The sequence below is a fragment of the Pleurodeles waltl genome, chromosome 3_1, assembly GCF_031143425.1.
Source record: "Pleurodeles waltl isolate 20211129_DDA chromosome 3_1, aPleWal1.hap1.20221129, whole genome shotgun sequence".
In the NCBI taxonomy this organism is placed as follows: Eukaryota; Metazoa; Chordata; class Amphibia; order Caudata; family Salamandridae; genus Pleurodeles; species Pleurodeles waltl.
Window position 1 is genome coordinate 114,544,651 of NC_090440.1, and position 21,633 is coordinate 114,566,283.

The following is a 21,633-nucleotide window of genomic DNA, read 5'->3' on the forward strand; positions in this document are numbered from 1 at the left end:
AGGTATTTAGGCCTGGTGTTCAACATATGGCCAGGTTGTGTATGGGTTAGGGGGCATGGCACTACCAAGGCGTAGGTGCATGTGTAGCTGATGTCAACATGGTGCAATTTGCATAATGTGCATTGTGTCCCTCTACACTCCTTTGACATGCATTGTGTGAGTCCTATGTCCCTCGCCCACCTTGCACTTGCCATTTTAGCATAACCTTCCCCCGTGCAACTTACCCTACATTTGTGGTGTTTCTCAAAGGCTGTGCTGTCCTGTCCCATGAATCCTCTTATAATTTCCTCCGGGATGACTGCTGCAACCATCTCCTCCATCTCGTCCAAGTCCTCTTGTGGTGCTGGACTACCACCTCCACTTTGCAGTGCTGCCTTCCTGTTCCTTGCCATTTTTTCCTTTGTCCTTCACTTGCAGTCATGCCAGCGTTTCTTGCACACAGTTACGGTTCTCCTGACCTCTGCCACACTGTTATTCTTGTTCACTATATGTTGCTGCCAAATTGCCTCTCTCCTTCCAACCGGCAATTTTGAGGTGACAAACAGTTGATGTTGATGATCCATCACCTCTTTCACCAGTATTTCATGCTCCTCAGCACTGAAATGACACTTTCTCTTTTTCTTCTCCATCCCTTGGGTCCTGGCTGGTTCCTGGTTGATTGGGGTCTCCCTGTGGTCTCTCCTGTCTTCATGGGTCCATTTTACCTCTCTTTTGCACTGTTTCTCCATTAGAGTCTGTATTTGACGCTAATGTGGGCAACAATGGTGCATTTCCGTTTTACGATGGGTGCACATGTCGTAAAACGGATTAGAGTCATTTTTCCTCCGTTAGCGTCATTTTGCCTTACGACAAGGAACAATGGTTAACATCGGGATAAATTACTCAAACCTATTTTTAGCACCATCCAGCATCATAGTATAAATATGATGCCCGGGTGGCATTAAAAAATGTCGCTAGTCAGTGCTAACATTTTTGACGCAAAACTGCGTTAGCGCAGTTTTTCATCAAAAAGTATAAATCAGGGCCTAAGGGTTTTCTCATACACAGTTTTCTTTTTATTGTAAAAGTTGCAGTGATATAAAAAATGGCATACAAGATCTCATCAATGACATATGTGAAGTAATTAGCTGTGCAAGACCAAGGCGTAAGTTATAGTTTCCTTAGGGTGTGAGTTATAGGTACTCCAAAGAACTCTAACATATAACTGCTGAATTTCTATGGTTTTGTATGAGTAAATTCAGAGAAATAAAATGGCAGTTGCAACTTTCTAGTCCTGCTGCAATTGCAATGCTTCTTTTCACATGCGTATTCACGAAAATTTGCAAATTTCATGAATTATCCACAGCCAGAGATATACAAATGTATTTTCCAGTAAATATCTAGTAAACTGCTCGATGGACTTACACCGAATATACCAGCTGCTAGCTGTAATTCCATCCTGGGTACTGCTAACCAGTCCCAAGGCCTGTGCTCTGTGTAAAATGAATATGCAAATGAGGCTAATTATAATTGGCTGATTCAACCTACCTATAAGTCTCTAGTATATGGTAGGGCATTTAGGTTTAGGGACCCTAGCATAGGTAGTGCACCCATAGATGCACAGCTGAGGTGCCCTGGGTCATTTTAAAGGGAGACCTGAATTGCTGGCTGCTTTCAAATTAAAGTTACATTAAAATTCACATTTGGTATTAAAAGTACTTCCAAAGTCTTAAACTATCATATTTTTACATATAAGTCACCCCTAAGGTGTGCCCTATGTGTACCTAGGGTTGGGTGCCATGTAACTGTGAGCAGAGACCTTATAAAACTAGTTTTATAAGCCTGGTGAGGTGAAGCCAAATTCATTTTCCCCTCACTCTAGTGAATGGCCTCCATAGGCTAAAACAGGGAGACTTTATTTTAATTAACCCCTTCACTGCCAGGCCTTTTCCCCCTCCTGTGCCAGGACTTTTTTTGCCTATTTGGGGCAGTTCGCGCTTAGGCCCTCATAACTTTTTGTCCACATAAGCTAACCAAGCCAAATTTGTGTCCTTTTTTTCCAACATCCTAGGAATTCTAGAGGTACCCAGACTTTGTGGGTTCCCCTGTAGGAGGAGAAGAAAGTAGCCAAAATACAGTGAAAATTTCGTTTTTTTTTAAACAATTGGAAGAAGTGGCTGCAGAAGAAGGCTTGTAGTTTTTCCCCTGAAAATGGCATCAACAAAGGGTTTGCGGTGCTAAACTCAGCAGCTTCCCAGCTTTCAGGAACAGGCAGACTTGAATCAGAAAACCCATGTTTTCAACACAATTTTGGCATTTTACTGGGACATACCCCATTTTTGCAATTTGTTGTGCTTTCAGCCTCCTTCCAGTCAGTGACAGAAATGGGCATGAAACCAATGCTGGATCCCAGAAACCTAAACATTTCTGAAAAGTAGACATGATTCTGAATTCAGCAAGGGGTCATTTGTGTAGATCCTTTAAGGGTTTCCTACAGAAAATAACAACTGAAAAAGAAAAATATTGAAATTGAGGTGAAAAAAACATAAATTTTTCTCTACGTTTTACTCTGTAACTTTTCCCTGCAATGTCAGATTATCAAAAGCAATATACCGTTACGTCTGCTGGACTCCTCTGGTTGCGGGGATATATAGGGCTTGTAGGTTCATCAAGAACCCGAGGAACCCAGAGCCAATAAATGAGCTGCACCCTGCAGTGCGTTTTCATTCTTTACCGGGTATACAGCAATTCATTTGCTGAAATATAAAGAGTAAAAAATTGCTATCAAGAAAACCTTTGTATTTCCAAAAAGGGCACAAGTTAAGGTGCTGAGGAGCAGTGGTTATTTGCACATCTCTGAATTCCGGGGTGACCATACTAGCATGTGAATTACAGGGCATTTCTCAAATAGATGTCTTTTTTACACACTCTCCTATATTTGGAAGAAAAAAATATAGAGAAAGACAAGGGGCAATAACACTTGTTTTGCTAATCTATGTTCCCCCAAGTCTCCCGATAAAAATGATACCTCACTTGTGTGGGTAGGCCTAGCGCCCGCGACAGGAAACGCCCCAAAGCGCAACGTGGACACATCCCATTTTTTTGAAAGAAAACAGAGGTGATTTTTTCGAAGTGCCTACCTGTAGATTTTGGCCTCTAGCTCAGCCGGCACCTAGGGAAACCTACCAAACCTGTGCATTTTTGAAAACTAGAGACCTAGGGGAATCCAAGATGGGGTGACTTGTGGGGCTCGGACCAGGTTCTCTTACCCAGAATCCTTTGCAAACCTCAAAATTTGGCTAAAAAAACACATGTTCCTCCCATTTCTGTGGCAGAAAGTTCTGGAATCTGAGAGGAGCCACAAATTTCCTTCCACCCAGCGTTCCCCCAAGTCTCCTGATAAAAATGATACCTCACTTGTGTGGGTAGGCCTAGCGCCCGCGACAGGAAACGCCCCAAAGCGCAACGTGGACACATCCAATTTTTTGAAAGAAAACAGAGGTGTTTTTTGCGAAGTGCCTACCTGTAGATTTTGGCCTCTAGCTCAGCCGGTACCTAGGTAAACCTACCAAACCTGTGCATTTTTGAAAACTAGAGACCTAGGGGAATCCAAGATGGGGTGACTTGTGGGGCTCGGACCAGGTTCTGTTACCCAGAATCTTTTGCAAACCTCAAAATTTGGCTAAAAAAACACATGTTCCTCCCATTTCTGTGGCAGAAAGTTCTGGAATCTGAGAGGAGACACAAATTTCCTTCCACCCAGCGTTCCCCCAAGTCTCCCGATAAAAATGATACCTCACTTGTGTGGGTAGGCCTAGCGCCCGCGACAGGAAACGCCCCAAAGCGCAACGTGGACACATCCAATTTTTTTAAAGAAAACAGAGGTGTTTTTTGCGAAGTGCCTACCTGTAGATTTTGGCCTCTAGCTCAGCTGGCACCTAGTGAAACCTACGAAACCTGTGCATTTCTGAAAACTAGAGACCTAGGGGAATCCAAGATAGGGTGACTTGTGGGGCTCGGACCAGGTTCTGTTACCCAGAATCCTTTGCAAACCTCAAAATTTGGCTAAAAAAACACATGTTCCTCACATTTCTGTGGCAGAAAGTTCTGGAATCTGAGAGGAGCCACAAATTTCCTTCCATCCAGCGTTCCCCCAAGTCTCCCGATAAAAATGATACCTCACTTGTGTGGGTAGGCCTAGCGCCCGCGACAGGAAACGCCCCAAAGCGCAACGTGGACACATCCAATTTTTTGAAAGAAAACAGAGGTGATTTTTGCGAAGTGCCTACCTGTAGATTTTGGCCTCTAGCTCAGCCGGCACGTAGGGAAACCTACCAAACCTGTGCATTTCTGAAAACGAGAGACCTAGGGGAATCCAGGATGGGGTTACTTGTGGGGCTCGGACCAGGTTCTGTTATCCAGAATCCTTTGCAAACCTCAAAATTTGGCTAAAAAAACACATGTTCCTCACATTTCTGTGGCACAAAGTTCTGGAATCTGAGAGGAGACACAAATTTCCTTCCACCCAGCGTTCCCCCAAGTCTCTCGATAAAAATGATACCTCACTTGTGTGGGTAGGCCTAGCGCCCGCGACAGGAAACGCCCCAAAGCGCAACGTGGACACATCCAATTTTTGGAAAGAAAACAGAGGTGTTTTTTGCGAAGTGCCTACCTGTAGATTTTGGTCTCTAGCTCAGCAGGCCACTAGGGAAACCTACCAAACCTGTGCATTTTGTAAAACTAGAGACCTAGGGGAATATAATATGGGGTGACTTGTGGGGCTCGGACCAGGTTCTGTTACCCAGAATCCTTTGCAAACCTCAAAATTTGGCTAAAAAAACACATGTTCCTCACATTTCTGTGGCAGAAAGTTCTGGAATCTGAGAGGAGCCACAAATTTCCTTCCACCCAGCGTTCCCCCAAGTCTCCCGATAAAAATGATACCTCACTTGTGTGGGTAAGCCTAGCGCCCGTGACAGGAAACGCCCCAAAACACAACGTGGACACATCACATTTTTTCATAGAAAACAGTGCCTACCTGTGGATTTTGGCCTGTAGCTCAGCCGGCACCTGGAAAACCTAGCAAACCAGTGCATTTTTTAAAACTAGAAACCCAGGGGAATCCAAGATGGGGTGACTTGCGGGGCTCTGACCAGGTTATGTTACCCAGAATCCTTTGCAAACATCAACATTTGTCCAAAAAAACACTTTTTCCTCTCTATTCGGTGACAGAAAGTTCTGGAATCTGAGAGGAGCCACAAATTTCCTTCCACCCAGCATTCCCCTAAGCCTCTCGATAAAAATGGTACTTCACTTCTGTGGATAGGCCTAGCGCCCATGAAAGGAAATGGCCCAAAACACAACGTGGACACAACATATTTTTTTCACAGAAAACAGAGGTGTTTTTTGCAAAGTGCCTACCTGTGGAGTTTGGCCTCTAGCTCAGCCGGCCCCGGGGGGGGGGGGCAGAAATGCCCTAAAATAAATTCCCCCCCCTCCAAATTCCCCCTGCCCGGGAGCGACCCTTGCCTACGGGGTCGCTCCCCCTGCGTGACATTGGCGCCAAAAAACAAATCCCCGGTGCCTAGTGGTTTCTGCCCCCTTGGGGGCAGATTGACCTAAAATCGACCAATCTGCCCCCAAGGGGGGCATTAATGGCCTAAATACAATTTGCCCCCCAGGGGAGCGACCCTTGCCTGATGGGTCGCTACCCATTTCTAAAAAAAAAAAAATACACAAAAAAAAAAATTGCCCTGGCGCCTAGAGGTGTCTGCCCCCCCCCCCGGGGGCAGATCTGCCTAATAATAGGCCGATCTGCCACCAGGGGGGGCAGAAATGGCCTAAAATAAATTTGCCTCCCCCCCCTCCGGGAGCGACCCTTGCCTACGGGGTCGCTCCCCCTGCATGACATTGGCGCCAAAAAACAAATCCCCGGTGCCTAGTGGTTTCTGCCCCCCTGGGGGCAGATTGACCTAAAATCGGCCAATCTGCCCCCAAGGGGGGCAGAAATGGCCTAAATACAATTTGCCCCCCAGGGGAGCGACCCTTGCCTGATGGGTCGCTACCCATCTCTAAAAAAACAAACAAAAAAAAAAATTGCCCTAGCGCCTAGAGGTTTCTGCCCCCCCCCCCTGTGGGCAGATCGGCCTAAAATAAATTTGCCCCCCCAACCCTCCCCCCCCCTCCGGCCTAAATACAATTTGCCCCCCAGGGGAGCGACCCTTGCCTGATGGGTCGCTCCCCATCTCTAAAAAAACAAACAAACAAAAAAAAAAAAAAACACAAAAAAAAAAAAAACCCTGGCGCCTAGAGGTTTCTGCCCCCCCAGGGGCGGCAGAAATGGCCTAAAATAAATTTGCCCCCCCAGGGAGCGACCCTTGCCTAAGGGGTCGCTCCCCTTGCGTGAAATTCACGCAAAGAAAAAACTCCCTGGTGTCTAGTGGTTTCTGCCCCCCTTGGGGGCAGATTGGCCTCATCAAAATAGGCCAATCTGCCCCCAAGGGGGGCAGAAATGGCCTAAATATAATTTTCCCCCAAGGGGAGCGACCCTTGCCTAAGGGGTCAATCCCCACCTAAAAAAATAAAATAAAACATAAAAAATAAAAAAATAAAAAAAATGGTCCCTGGTGCCTAGGGGGGGGGGGGCAGAAAAGGCCTTCCAGAAAAAAAAATGCCCCCCCTGGGAGCGACCCTTGCCGAAGGGGTTGCCCCCTTATGTAAATAAAAAAAAAAAAAAAAAATCCCTGGTGTCTAGTGGGGTTTCAAAAGCCGGATTGCAAGCAATCCGGCTTTTGAAACCCTGGGAGAGACTTCAAAGGGAAGGAAATACATTCCCTTCCCTTTGAAGCCCCTCCGGGCCTCCCCCAGTGATTGAAAGAGAAATGCTTTGCATTTCTCTTTCAATCGCGCTGGAAGCAGAGCTTCCAGCGCGATGGGGGTGGCCCCTGTGACAAATCAGCACGTGCTCGCGCGCTGACGTCACGGGGGGGTGGGGGGGTCGGGGGTGGAAGGGGAAGGTCTTCCCCTTCCATCCCCGCCTTTGGGGGGAGGGGGGTGCACGGGGGCGCGCTAGCGCTCCCCAAGTTCCCCTGTGCCTTGGACGGGGTGACCTCGTCCAAGGCACAGGGGAACTGTAGCCTTGGACGAGGTCACCTCGTCCAAGGCACAGAAGCGGTTAACAAAGTCCCCTTAAGTGTCAGAGGACTCAACTTTGGTATCAAATTATTTGTTATAATAAATCCCTTACAATTGTTGCTTTTAATGTAACTAGTTCCGGTAAAGAGTTTTAAACCTTAAAAATTGCCAACTTCAGCTCTTTCGTGGCTTCCTGTGATTAGCCAGCCTCTTGCAGCCTGGCCAGGCTGCCTTGATGAGGCGTGAAGTGGCCTGGGTTGAACACAAAGAAATGTGCCTGGCGGAGGAGAACTCCCTTCAGCAGATCGGAAAGCAGAAAAGGGGGAGGGCTGCCAAACTTATCTTCAAGGGCAGGGAAGAACATTTTGACTAGCACGGCACCTCCCTTACATCCTGCAAACCCAGACAATTAGGTGCCCCCTTGATTAGATTAGGAGAGAGCAGGAGAGGGGTGTATTTAGGATTTTTAGCCACACCAGTAGGTGGGCTCAACGAAATTTAACCACAAAAAATCAGTTTCAGCCATGATGGATTTTTGAAGATTGTTGCTCCCTGGGATTGATTTTTGCCACATTTCCCAGGAAGGGGTCATCACAGGAGGAAGGACCCCACATCTGATTGGAGAGCCAGACCCCCATGTTTTTCACCCAGGAGCAAGGATAAATATGGCCGAGCTGCACCCACATCTCAGTTCCCTAACAGATCCCAACAAGGAAGAACGTCGGAAGAACTAGGACTGCCCTGCTGGACCCCTGACCCACACCAGCTGCACCAGCTGCACACTTGGGCTTCAACAGTAAAAGGACTTTGCCTGTCTTCTACTGCTTCAAGAAGGGACTCCCTGTTTGCTGCAGGTACAAAGGAGATGCCTGAGTCCCCTGCATCAAGTCCTGCAAGCAGAGCCCAGCTGTCCAGTCGCCATGTGAGGATTCTGACCAGGTGCAACTTTCAAGGACCAACTCAGAGCTTCTGGAACCTTAGATCAAGTTGTGGACACTTCAAGGACCCGAAAAGGAGCTCTGGAAGAAGATCCAGAAGTTTGGAGATGTTTGGAGCAACTCCATAAGCGGAAGAGGTGCATTGTGGAAGTTGTAGTCCAGACCCCAAGAGGCAAAGCAGAGCCTCTGAACCCTTGGTTGGTGCTGTGGACCACTTTCTTGAATCAAGAAACACTTTTGCAAGTAAGTGTGACAGTGTTACCTTGTGGGTGGCCAGAACCCTTTGAGCACTAGTTGCTTATATGTGCTACATCTCTGGTTCCCCTTATCCAATTTTAATCATGTTGGTGTCATTTTAAAGATAAAAACATAATCTATTTTTATAAATTGGTGTTGGATTGTTATTGTGTTTACATTTTTTGATGTGGAATATTTCTTCTTGTTTTGCGGTGAATTTGCGTAATTTAGGTTTACGCAAATTTGGTGCAAAACTAACTACATATTTATACTTTGGCACTAGACCCGCCAAGCACCAAAGTTATGGAGTTAAAGTCATTTTTTGGACGTGGAAACCTACTTTGTGTCAGTGAAATGCACTGTGGACATCTGACAACAATCTACATTTCATATCTATACTGCTAAACTGACCAGTACCAATTACACATGAGGTTAAGTACCTCTGTTTCACACCAATGTGTTCTCCTGGTACTCTCAGCTGATGATATTGCCCAAGAAAGTAGGCGTTCCAGTGCAAAAAATGACTCTATGCCCTTAACGCCATATTTATCCCCGTACTAAAATCAGACATGGGCAGGAGGAGTCAAATAATGGCGCAAAGCCTGGGTCAGGGCAGGCGTTAGGGGACCTGTGGGCATCTATTGGAACACCATGGAATAAGCCCACAGGTACCTTCCCCATGTCCCAGGGACACCCTCACCCACTCCAGAGGGACGGCGGAGGATGGGGGATCCCATCCCAGGTAATTATAGGTAAGTACAGATAGATGGATGCACAATCTTGTTGGTGGTGGGGGCTCTGTCACAGCTGCAGGTCCAGGGTCCTTGGCCTTCCTGCCTGCTGGTGCAGGCTTCTTGGCATTCCTGCCTTCTTTTGCAGGCTCCTTGGTCTTTCGGGTGGCAAGTGCAGACTCGTTGCCCTTCTTACCTGCTGGTGCAGGCTCCCTGCCCTTCTTGTTTGCTGGGGCAAGCTCCTTCCCCTTTAGGCTGGTTCGTGCAGGCTCCTTCCCCTTCAGTAAATTTGGCCTGGATCCCTTTCTAGCACAAGTGGGTGCAGATGGAACGGGGCCCGTGGACTATGTGGCTGAGGTGCTTGGCTGGGTTTGTGATGCCCTGGCCATACGTGCAAGAGGTGGGAGGAGGAGGGGTAGGGAAGAGATCAATGGTGGATAGGAAAAGTTTTTTAGGGACACTTGGGCGGGAAGAGGGAGAAGGAATGGAAGTGGAGGATGAGGGAGTGTTTGTTGGAGGTGTCTGTCTGCTGAATTTGAGTGCAGGTATATGGGCTGTCTGCTGTTGTGAGGTGGATGGCTGTTGGGTGTCTGAGTGCTTGTATTTGTGTACTTTAGGAGGGGGGACAGACACAGTGAGAGAGGATACAGGGGACGTGTTCAAGGATGTTGTGAGGTGTCTGCATATGAGGTGTGTGTAATGCTTGGTGTCTTGATGATGCTGGTAGTGGATGATGATGTAGTGCATGTAGGTGTGAGTGTGGATGTGACTGGGAGGGAGGTGGTGGAGTGGTAGGAGGGGGAGACAGTGGAAATAGTGGATATTGTTGTGTCTGCAACTGGATGGTGTTTGTGTGAGTGCCTGTGGGATGTAGTGTGGTGCTTGTGTTTGCCTGTGACACTCTTGGTTGTTGTCTTCTGTACATGTTCATCTATATGTGTGCCTGGGATGGGTTGGGGTTGAGGGGAATGGGACTGGGCAGTGGAAATTGGAGGGGGGATGGTTGAAACAGGGATTGTTGCATCTGGGCTGCCAGCCCCTTGATGGTATTCACAATGGTTGACTGCCCTACAGAGATGGATCTCAGGAGGTCAGTAGCCTCCTCACTCATGGCAGCAGGGCTCATTGGGGCAGGGCCTGAAGCGCCTGGGGCAAAGGAGATGCCCACCCTCCTGGGTGAGTGGGCTCGGGCAACACATTGAGGTGCTTCTGGAGGGTGGTGCTGGTACAGGAGGTGGCGGATGTATCTGTAGCTGGGGTGGTCACAGGAGTATCCGCCACCACTAGGGAGCTTCCATCGGAGGAGGTATCTGTGTCTGAAGTTCTCTCCTCAACCTCTGTCCCACTGGTGGCCTCACCATCGGTGGACTCTGCCTCCTGGGTCCTGTGGGATGCAGCTCCCTTCAACGCCAGTGCCTCTGCTCCTCCACCAGATGATGCTAATGCACATAAGGACAGGATGACAAAACAAGAAAGGGGGGGAAGAGACAAATGATACACTGGGTCAATGGCTGCACTAACACCATCATTGGTGTACACAGAACACTCACACACAGAGAACAGGCCTACACATTATGCATTGCACTACCAGTAATATTGCTGGCCACCAAGGCATGGGAAGGGGCACACTCCGGCAAATGCAGCACACGTGGGACCCACGAAGTCCTGACCAGTAGTGGATGCCTACGAGCTAGGTAGCAGGATTATCCCTTCAGAACTCTAGCCACCAGGGGGTCTACGCTGCAATGTCAGGCATGGCCTAGGGGCGTGCACTGACACACATCCACCACCAAGATACCACCCTACCACGTGTATGTTGTAATGATGGGCACTGTACTCACCCCCTTGTGACTGCTGTGATGCCTTCAAGTGCCCATCCAGCTCTGGATAGGCCACCAACAGCATGCGGGCCATCGGGGGGTCAGGGTTCTACAGGCACCCCTTCCTCATTGGGAGGCCATCCCCAGCTTGGCCTCCGCCATCTTCCATGCCCAGCATCTCAGGTTCTCCCACCGTTTGCGACAGTGGGTGCTCCGCCTGACATAGACCCCCTGGGTCTGCATGTCCTTGGCGATGGCACGCCATATACCCGTTCTTTTGATGGACGCTGACATGCAGAGACAACACACACAGGGAAATACAATTAGACAATGAGTCCAGCCTGTTACATATATGGCCCACCATACCCGTTCACATCACCATTGGCCCACACATGGCCCAGCACACAACCTGTACACCGCCAAGAGGACATCCACCCACCCTCCCTTACATGAGGCCTTCACACACACCACTCCATGCATCCATGCCACATGCATCGTGCCCATAGTGTACTCACCTGTTGCCTGGAGGCCCATACAGCAGTACGTACTGGGGTAGGACCCCATGCACCAGTCTCTCCAACTCCTCTGAAGTGAAGGCTGGGGCCCTTTCCCCAGCCACATGGACCATGGTAGGTTCCAGACACAGGTCACAGCAGCACATGCAGTGTAGGTCCTCTACTATGGAAGGTCAGGTAGCAAGTGAGACATATGATAGAAAATGTCAGTTATGTCCTCGGCGGTGCATACCGTCACCGCCGGAGTAGATCACCATTGGCCAGTGTACCCCATAGAGGCAAAAGTTAACCAATGAGGAGTTGCACGGCAGTTCCCGACCGCCTTCTGCAATGGCGCACAACGTCAGCAGAATTACCTCACTTCCACCTGCCCCTACATACATGACAGGCAGACGCCATTTCAGTGGGGGGTGGCAGGCCTCTGCAATAAAGCTGTGTCACAAGAGATATTAGCACATACTGGACAAAACACACTGGCCCATAATATGTTTACAGGATGCAAACTACTGTTGTAGCTCCATTGTTCAGTTTTTGACTAGGTCCTCACTCTTTTTTCCCCTAGATTCCTAGCACTGCGGATGAATAGGCGATGAAGACATACCCCCATGTGCAGACCCCTGGTGGACTTGGCAACACTGGAGGACAGTCACATTATCCTCACCTATAGACTTGACAGGACCACAATCACAGAGCTGTGTGCCCAATTGGAGCCTGACCTGATATCTGCTATCCGTCACCCCACTGGATCCCCCCTCTTGTGCAAGTGCTATCAGTACTCCATTTCTTGGCAACAAGTTCTTTCCAAGTGACAGTGGGCTTGGAGCAGGAATGTCACAGCCAATGTTCTGAAACGTGCTGACAAGAGTGTTATCTGGCCTGATAAAACACATGTGCATTGTTTTCTCTCAGGTTGAGGATTTGGCCACAGTAAAGGCTGAGTTTTATGCAATGGGACATATCCCCAACATAATTGGGGTGACTGATGGAACACATATTGCATTTGTGCCCCCCCGGCAGAATGATCATGTGTTCAGGAATCGTAAGAGTTTCTACTCCATGAATGTTCAGATGGTGTGCTTGGCGGACCAGTACATCTCCCACATCAATGCTAAGGACCCTGGGCTGGTGCATGATGCCTTTGTCCTGAGGAATAGCAGCATCCCAAATGTGATGGGCCAACTAGAGAGGCACAGGGTGTGGCTAATAGGAGAGCCCTATTTCCCACACAGTATATGTTGTTGAATGCCTATGGTGTTGGCCATATGGGATAGTGTGTGGTTAAATGTTGTCCCTCAATATTTGCAGGTGACTCTGGTTACCCAAACCTATCATGGCTGCTGACTCCTGAGAGGAATGCCAGACAAGGGCAGAAGAACATTATAATGAGGCACATGGGCAAACCAGAAGGATCATTGAAAGGGCCTTTGGCCTCCTGAAGGCCAGGTTCTGGTGCCTCCATCTAACAGGTGGATCCCTGTGCTACCCACCCAAGAATGTCTGGCAGATCATCGTGGCATGCTGTATATTGCACAACCTTGTCTTACGTCACCAGGTGCCTTTTATGCAGGAGGATGAGGCTGGAAATGGTCATGTGGCAGCAGTGGGCCCTGTGGACAATGAGGATGAGCACAACAGCTGCATGTTGCATAACCTAGCCCTCAGACGTCATGTCCCATTTCTGCATGAGGAGGAGACTGGAGATGCCCGTGTGGCAGCAGTAGACCCTGTGGACAGTGAGGATGAGGAGGCAGAGGATGAGGTTGACGGCAACAAAACATCTGTAATCCATCCATACTTCCAATGATACACAAGTAGGACAGTGTTACTTTACATTTCAATGGCTTTGGCTGTAATCTGTGTGGCAATGGCAGTCTGATACTTACTACTTCTATGCCCACTTTCTGTTCCCTCTGGCAATTCATTTTGCAGATGTTGGTGACCTGACATATACTCCTGGTGTGATCAATACAGCCAGCTACAGGTAATTAATCTATGCTCATTCTCTGTACAGTTAATTTGCAATGTTTGTACCTGTTTCAATAAATACATATTTAGTATACATGACATACTCCCCAAAAAATTTTTTCTTCCTAAGTGTCTTTATTGAAGTGCTAACATATAGGGTGAAAGTGCAATGGGATAGGGTGATGATGGAGGAAAGACCAGGGTATTGTTCCAGTCTGTTTGTAGCACAGGTGCATTGTCCAAGGGGACATAGGAAGGGAAGCAATGACAGTTTAAGGTGGAAAGGGTGACTCAGTGGGACACAAGGGTGACAAAAAGGAGAGTCTCATTTCTTGGCAGAGGTCTTGGCAAGTGACTCTGGCTTCTGTATGGATCACAGGGAATGTTTGCGGGGGAGGGGTGCTGGTGGCTTGTGAGTCCTGTGGCGGGGCCTCCTGGCCACTATCGGCAGTGGCGATGGAAGTCTGTTCAGATATCTGGCTAGTGGCAGGGACCCGCTGGTGTGAGACTGCCTCCCTCATAATGTTGGCCATGTATGCCACCACCCCTGCTATGGAGATCTGGGTGTATTTGATGGCCTGCAAGTCCTCGCTGATCCCCTGGTGCCACCTGTCCTCCTGCACGTTATCCAGGATCTGGCCCATCGTGACCTAGGAATGTTGATAGGCTCCCAGGATCTCGGTGAGTGCCTCCTGGAGAGTTGGTTCCCTGGGCCTGTCCTCCCCCTGGTGCATAGCAGTCCTCCCAGTCTTCCTGGTGGCCTGTGCCTCTGTCCCCTGAACCGTGTGCCCACTGCCACTGACCCCAGGTCCCTGATTGTCTTGGGGGCGAGGTGTGCCCTTGGGTCCCTGTAGAGGTGGACACACTGCTGATTTGTGTGTCCCAGGGACAGAGGTTTGGGTACACTGGGTGGGTGCTGTGGTGGTGTTTCCTGATGGGGGAGGCTCTGTGGTGGTGTGTGACAGGGCCTGGGTAATCGGCTGTCCAGTAGTCCCTGATGGGCCAGGTAGGTCTTCCAGATCCTGAAGACCAGAGTTGCTGTCATCACTGTGGGCCTCTTTAGTTGGGGGACTGGATAGTGCTGGCACCTCCTCTCCGTTGACATTGGCTGGGGTATCTGTGGGGATGTAAATGATATGTTATGGATGTTATGTTTCGGTATCTGACATCTTGTAAATTTGTGGCTTCCCCTCTATGGTTGTATTTGACCTGCAAGCTTTCACTTGTGTATGTTAGTGTATGGTGGGATTGTTAGTTCTCTACGGTGTGCATGCTTTAGTGATGAGTGTCCATGTAGGGCTGTGAGGGGTGTCCGTGCATTGGTACAGCATGCAGGGCTTGGCATTGGGATGAGTGAAGTGTGATGGTGGGGTGTGTGGGATGTTGTGGAGTAATGAGAGTGAGGGTAAGGGTATGGGATGGCATGCAAGTAGTGGATGAAAATAGTGAAGAATTGACTTACCAGAGTCCAGTCCTCCTCTGACTCCCGCCAGGCCCTCAGGATGCAGTATTGCTAAGACTTGCTCCTCCCATACTGTAGGTTGTGGGAGAGGAGGTAGGGGTCCACCGCCAGTCCTCTAAATAGCGAGCTGGTGTCTTGCTGCTATGGAAGTACCTTCCCCCGTAGGTCGTTCCACCTCTTCCAGATGTCATCCCTAGTTCTGGGGTGCTGTCCCACGGCGTTGACCCTGTCCATGATTCTCCGCCATAGCTCCATCTTCCTGGCTATTGATATCTACTGCACCTATGCTCCAAATAGCTGTGGCTCTACCCTTACGATTTCCTCCACCATGACCCTTAGCTCCTCCGCTGTGAAATGGGGGTGTCTTTGTGGTGGCATGGGTATTCTGTGATGTGTGTTGGTAAGGGTGTGTTGAGTAATGTGTTGAGGTGTGTGATGAGAAGTGCGTGAGTGGTGTATATGTGTGAGTAGTGTGTGGCTCTAGTTGTGTCAGTGGTCTTGGTGTCTCTCTGGTGGCGCTTATTGATATTCATAAAGGGTTGTGGGTAATGTGTGTGTGTTTTATAGTGGTGTGGGTGTATGGGTGTGGTGTGTGTATGGGTGTCAGGTATGTGTTGTTTGAATTGTCCAATGTGATGTTGTTTTGTTTGTGGGTGTCCATCGTGAGCGCGTCTTACCTCCACCAAATTTGGACAGCTGGACCTTAGGACAGTCTGGGTCATGTCGGTCTACCACCTGTGTTCCAGGGAGCATGCTTGTTGTCAGGAGAGGAGTCCCAGAGAACTGGTCGTTGTCGCAGAGGGGTGCCTTCAGAAGCAGGGAAGTGACTCCGTCACTCAACAGGAGATTCCTTTGGTTCTTCTGGTGCAGGGTGAAGACAGGGAGTCCTCAGACCGTGCACACCTTGAAAACTCTTGAAAATGCTGGCTGGAGCTGAAGTTGCAGGTCACAGGAGTCGTCCTGGATACTTTGTTGCAGTTACAGCGGTTCCTGCAGCAGTCTGTGGTTGATCCAATGGTCAGAAGCTGGAGCAAAGGATGCAGAGGATTCCTGGAGGAGCTGAATCTGAGGAACCCCCCCAGAGGAGAAACCCTAAATAGCCCTGAAAGGGGGATTGACTACTTACCCAGATATACACCTATCAGGCCATCTTCTGAGTCTTGGGAGCCTACCAGCAATCCCAGGACATGATAGGCCAGATACTCACCTCCTTGCAGGAGAACCAGAGGCTGCAGATGGAATACCATCAGGAGGCCACGCACCATGGTCTCCATTGCAGGGGTGCTCACTGAACTCACAAGAATCCATTGTGCGTCCTCCACCCAACAGCAGGCCCCATACAGTGGTCTTACAACACCTGTGCCCGATAACATCTGTCCCAGCTACTGGAATGGAGGCCAAGTAAGAGGACCTACAGTCCACTAGCACACCTGTCCCTGCTGGTGAGAAACCCCCCACAAAAGAGTTCATCCATCTAGACATCCTGCAGGACCTGAGGCCAAAACCAAACATACAGCTAGGAAGTGATCCCTCTCCTGAGCATTCTCCCCTGTGTGCCACTGGCACACCCTGTTGACTGTCCAATGCCAAACCCCATTATCCCCTGGTTCATGGATACAGGACCTGGGGAATCAACAGCTGGACGACCCACTCTGATGATTTCAGAAACCATTACCCCACTTCTGAGAACTGTGATGTGAAACACAAAATAAACACTAATGTTTAAAGTTACATCTTTAGTAACAAACAGTAATCAAATACACATATCTGTACAACAAGTTTGTCTGAGTGACAGATGTAGCATGAATTTCCAGCAGGTATGTTAGTACATCCAAATGGTAGTAACATCCAATGGCAACAGTGCCAACAGTCATGTCAGGAAGCAGATTGTAAACACACATGTGACCTGATTGGGAACCAAAATAGGGAAAAGGTTAAATGAAGTAGCCCATGTAGGCCATTATTATACACATACAGCCGTATTTCACATAAACAGGATACATGCTGCAGTGGGCAGGACACCACATATCTACAGATTAGGACTGTCAGTCACGCTCATGCAAAGTAATGGTATCATTCCATTTTGGCGAGATCCCCAACAGTACACCATCTGACATTGTGAATAACAGGTACATACTGGACAGCAGTGCAGAGTACAAAATGATAGGTCTGCTGAACAGGACTATTCAAAGATGTGTACATTCCATTGCTCATCAAATCAGACTTAGAGGAATACAACTTGACTACATCTATAAGGATGAGATGTAATGGCACCAGCATGTATCACATGTAAATGGCAACATTGTATCTGCACATCCCCTCATGTTAAGTCAGCATCCCTTCAGGTTTGAAAACAAATATAAAAGGCAGTAGTTATCTCATACACCTTGATGCAAACAACATTGAAGGACAAAATCACATCTCCCATACAGGGTTCAACTGTTCATTAAACTTTAGACCACATGTACCTGAGAATCATTGAAAGTATTGTCGAATTAGGTCAGTCCTGTTGTTAGCTGCCTCCTCCTCATCTGCCTCCTCATCAGTAGCAGGGTCACAAGCCTCAGCTACATCTCCTGCATCAATATCCCCTCTCCTCCAACAGTGGGCTGTGTCTTCTGAGGGCCAGATTATGTAGCATGCAGCATCCAACAATGATCTTGCAGAGTTTCCCTGGTTGGTACTGTCGGGACACATGGAGGCAACTAAATCTTGCTTTCAATAGGCCAAAAGTCGTCTCTATCAGACTCCTTGTCTGGCCGCGTACCTCATTGTATATGCCCTCCTCATCTGTAGTTGGCTATCTAACTGGAGTCAGGAGCCAGGGCAGGTTGGGGTAACAAGAGTCACGTGTGTAGACATAGGAACAGTACATTAGGGAACTGCGTTAGGCATAGAGCTGACTGTGTAGAGAGGTAGTGCAGACGGCTGCCATGAACAGCAATACACTTACCAATGAGCCAGGCCCTTTCTCACTCTAGTTGTAACATCAATGCAGGGACACTGCTGTTCCTCAGGAGGTAGGAATCATGTACCGAGCTAGGGAATTTCACAGTCACATGTGACATATACTGTTCTGCAAGACATACCATTTGAACATTAATCAAATATGTACTCTTCTGGTTTCTGTACACCTGTTACTTGCCCCCCAGTGGTACCATCAGTGGCCCCTATTATATGTGGTACATGAGCAATGTTATAAAAGGCAGCCTTAACAGTGTTCAGTTCTGGATGTTGTGGGAACCTTAGTTACCTGTCCATTTGCTTTAGTAGGGCATCCAGCACATCCTGTAACACTACACTGAACATCGGCTGTGACATCCCTGCAGCCAGTCCCACAGTCATCTGAAATGAGCCCCTAGCCAAATAATGCAGTGCAGACAACACCTCTACTGTTGGAGGGATGGCATGGGGATTCCTTAAGGTTGGCAGGAGGTTTAGCTGCAACTGGGCAACCAGTTCCCTGATGGTCAGATGGTTCAGTCAATAGGTCATCATAATGTGCCTCTCTTCCGTGGTTTCCAGGTCTACTAGTGACCAATAGACTGGTGCATTCCTCATCTCTCTGATTTGGCTTAATCTAGGCAGGGGGACAAACAGTACTCAGCACATTTCTTACAGTGTTGTGACCGATAAATATCATAGGACAATCAGAAAGGATTGGTCCAGTAAGTTGTCACGCATGTTGCAGATGGAAACATTAATCCACATGCCATTCCTACCTAGACATTATGGCACCAACTCACATTGCCATACTTGTGACAGAGGGATGTGTAGAGGAAATTAAGTCAATGACAAACAATAGCTTCCCATATGTTACACAGTACGGAATATTCTTACATGGATGTAAACATACAACTGAAGTTCACATGTGAGTGTCAATGAGTTGACACCTTACAATAAGAATATTGTGCAAATATTCAAGTAATGACACAGTGAGATCACATAAAAATCATTTAAAAATGTAAAATGACAGCCGCCTGTCCTGCTTGCAGAGGACAGATGAAAGTGACCTCATTCCGCCTATTGGGGCCAATGATGATCACTGCTGGCGGTGACAGTCGTGACTGCCATTTTGTTTAGCCCAGCTCACTTGACTCCTGACACACAAGCAAGCAAGACCTCCCCTATGTGAGCTGCTCTGTTCTGTATTTGGGAGCCACAATGACACGTACTTCAGGGGATAGGGCCCCAGCCTTCACTCCAGACGAACTGAAAAAACTGGTGGAAGGGGTCCTACCACTGTGTGGACAGTTGTTTAGGGCACCAGATAATCATGCCAGTACAACGATTTATTGCTTACATATTGGGTTGTGTTTCACAGGGAAAGTGAGTGCACATTGAAATGGGATGTCTGTAAGGTGGAATAGTATGCTAATCATGTATGTTGTGTACAGTGTATTAGGTATGTGCTGTGTATGCCGATGATCTACATGATGTTCTCCTTTATTCTATGTCTCCCATGCAGGTCCACGACCATCAGAAGAAAGGGTTATGGAGACCCATCGCCAAACAAGTGCGGACCATGGGAGTTCATAGCCGGTGGAGCATTCATTGCAGGAAGCGGTGGGAGGATCTGAGACACTGGGCCCGGAAGACCACAGATGTCCAGTTACCAATGAGGAAGGGGTGCCCGTCGGACCCTTACCCCCCCATAATGGCCTGCATACTGGCAGTGGCCTACCCTGAGTTGGATAGACGCTTGAGGGCAGCACAGCAGCCAGAAGGGGATGAATGCAGACTGGTACATGACATTTGTATTATTTTCTACTGTGTCCCTTACTGAACTTAGGTATTGGCAAGGTTTAATGAAAATAGAGGAATATATTGCATTGTGTTGCAGTGATGTGCGTTAGATTTGTGAAGCCGTGCAAACATTATTGTGGTGGTGCTGTACCAAATTGTCAACTGCAATTAAGACAAACTTCAATGTTGAGGCATCCTACAACCTTCATTCTCTATCCCTGATTCTACTTTACTCAGCCAAAGTAATCTTGTTAGCTCTGTATTTGGGTTATGACAAGTGGATTCATTGGAATATAAAAGGACATCTCTACAAAATAGATTCCACACATACCTGTCATATTGTCTGTGTATACAGTACCTCTGAAGATTAATTTTTGTTTCATTGTGTTATGATTGACATGTAGGTACCTATGTTCATGGAGGAAATTAATAGATATGGGAGTACAACAGTTGACAGGCATGTAGGATGTTCAAAATTGTCTCTTGGGTGAAAAGGTGAAGTAATAGGCTATATAGTTGATTATGGCTACCTGAACTATGTTTATAGTTATTGTATTATAGCCACTATTTGTCACTGCCAGGATGAGTAGATATCTTGTTGTATGTATACAACATGGGTAGGTATTGACCCTTTCCTCCCTTTCTTTCTCTCACACCCTTCTTCTCTCTCCACCTCTGTCTATGTGTGTATTAGCATCATCTGGTGAAGGAGAAGGGCACCGGTGAGTGGGGAAGCTGCATCCCACAGGACCAAGAAGGCAGAGTCCACCAATGTTGTGGGGACCAGTGGGATAGAGAGTGAGGGGAGACCGGAACAGTTACAATATTATCTTCAGATTCCTCCTTCCATGGTGACTCCCTGGCGGTGGTGGACCCATCTGGGACCAGCCCAGCATCATCCTTTATCTGCCACCCTCCTTACCAGCACAGCCCTCCCTGTAGCTTTCCACCCAGTTGCCCGTGCCCACTTATCAAGGAGGGTGTGCGTCCACTTCGCCGCAGGCACCTTTGCCCCTGCCCCAGTTAGCCATGCTGACCCCAATGAGGAGGCTATTGAGCTCCTGAGGTCCATGTCTGTTGGGCAGTCAACCATTGTGAATGCCATCCAGGGACTGGCATCCCAGATGCAGCAGAGCAATGCATACTTGGAAGGCATTCATGGTGCCTTGGCTGACCTACAGAGATCGTTTAAGGCCCTGGCCTTCTCTTTCACGGCAGCCAGTGTCCCTTCATCTTCCGTTCCCCCCATCAGCTACCTGCTCTCAATCCAAGATTCACCCATTACAACAGACAAGGTACGCAAAGACAGACAAAGGAACCACAAGTGACACCACAAGCATGCACACACACAAAACACATCAGCAAACATGACAACCAACACTTCCTACTCTGTCTCCCCACCACCTCCTCCCTTACAGTCACATCACCACTCACACCTGCTGTCACTGCATCATCACACCCTGATCCTACCACCAGTCCTGTCATACCCTCAAACACCACAAGATCAGACACACAGACAGCCATCCCACTAACCACATCCACACTCACCACGACCACCTTCACTACCACATGCAGCACAACCACCTCACTTGCAGCCACCACCCCAACATACACTCACACATCTCCCATTCAATCATGCAGCATCTCTTCCCCCTCCACCCAAAAAACACAAACTCCCTTACTCACCCACCCAACATACACCCACCACACACAAGCACACATTGCACACACCTGCGTCCATGTCCAGCACACCATCACATCATACAACCACTCCCTCTAACTCCACTCCTAAACCTTTTTCATAGGACCGTCCTGTGCCCCTAAGAAAGTCTTCCTTGCCTCCCTTGACTGTTCCCTACTCCTGCCCCACCCCCTGATGCCCTTCATTCACATGTCCACCTGCCCCTACCAAGCCCTTCCACCTCCTAGTCCGCCCATGCCCCTTCCCCTCCCCCTACAAAACACCCTCCCCCACCCAAATCTAAGATCCCTACTTCTACCAAAAAGTCCAAACACCCTCCTCCACCATCCAGACTGAAGCCTAAAGCCCCACCTCCTCCCACACGCAAACCCAAGGACCCCCCTTCCAATTTCAAGCCCCCCCCA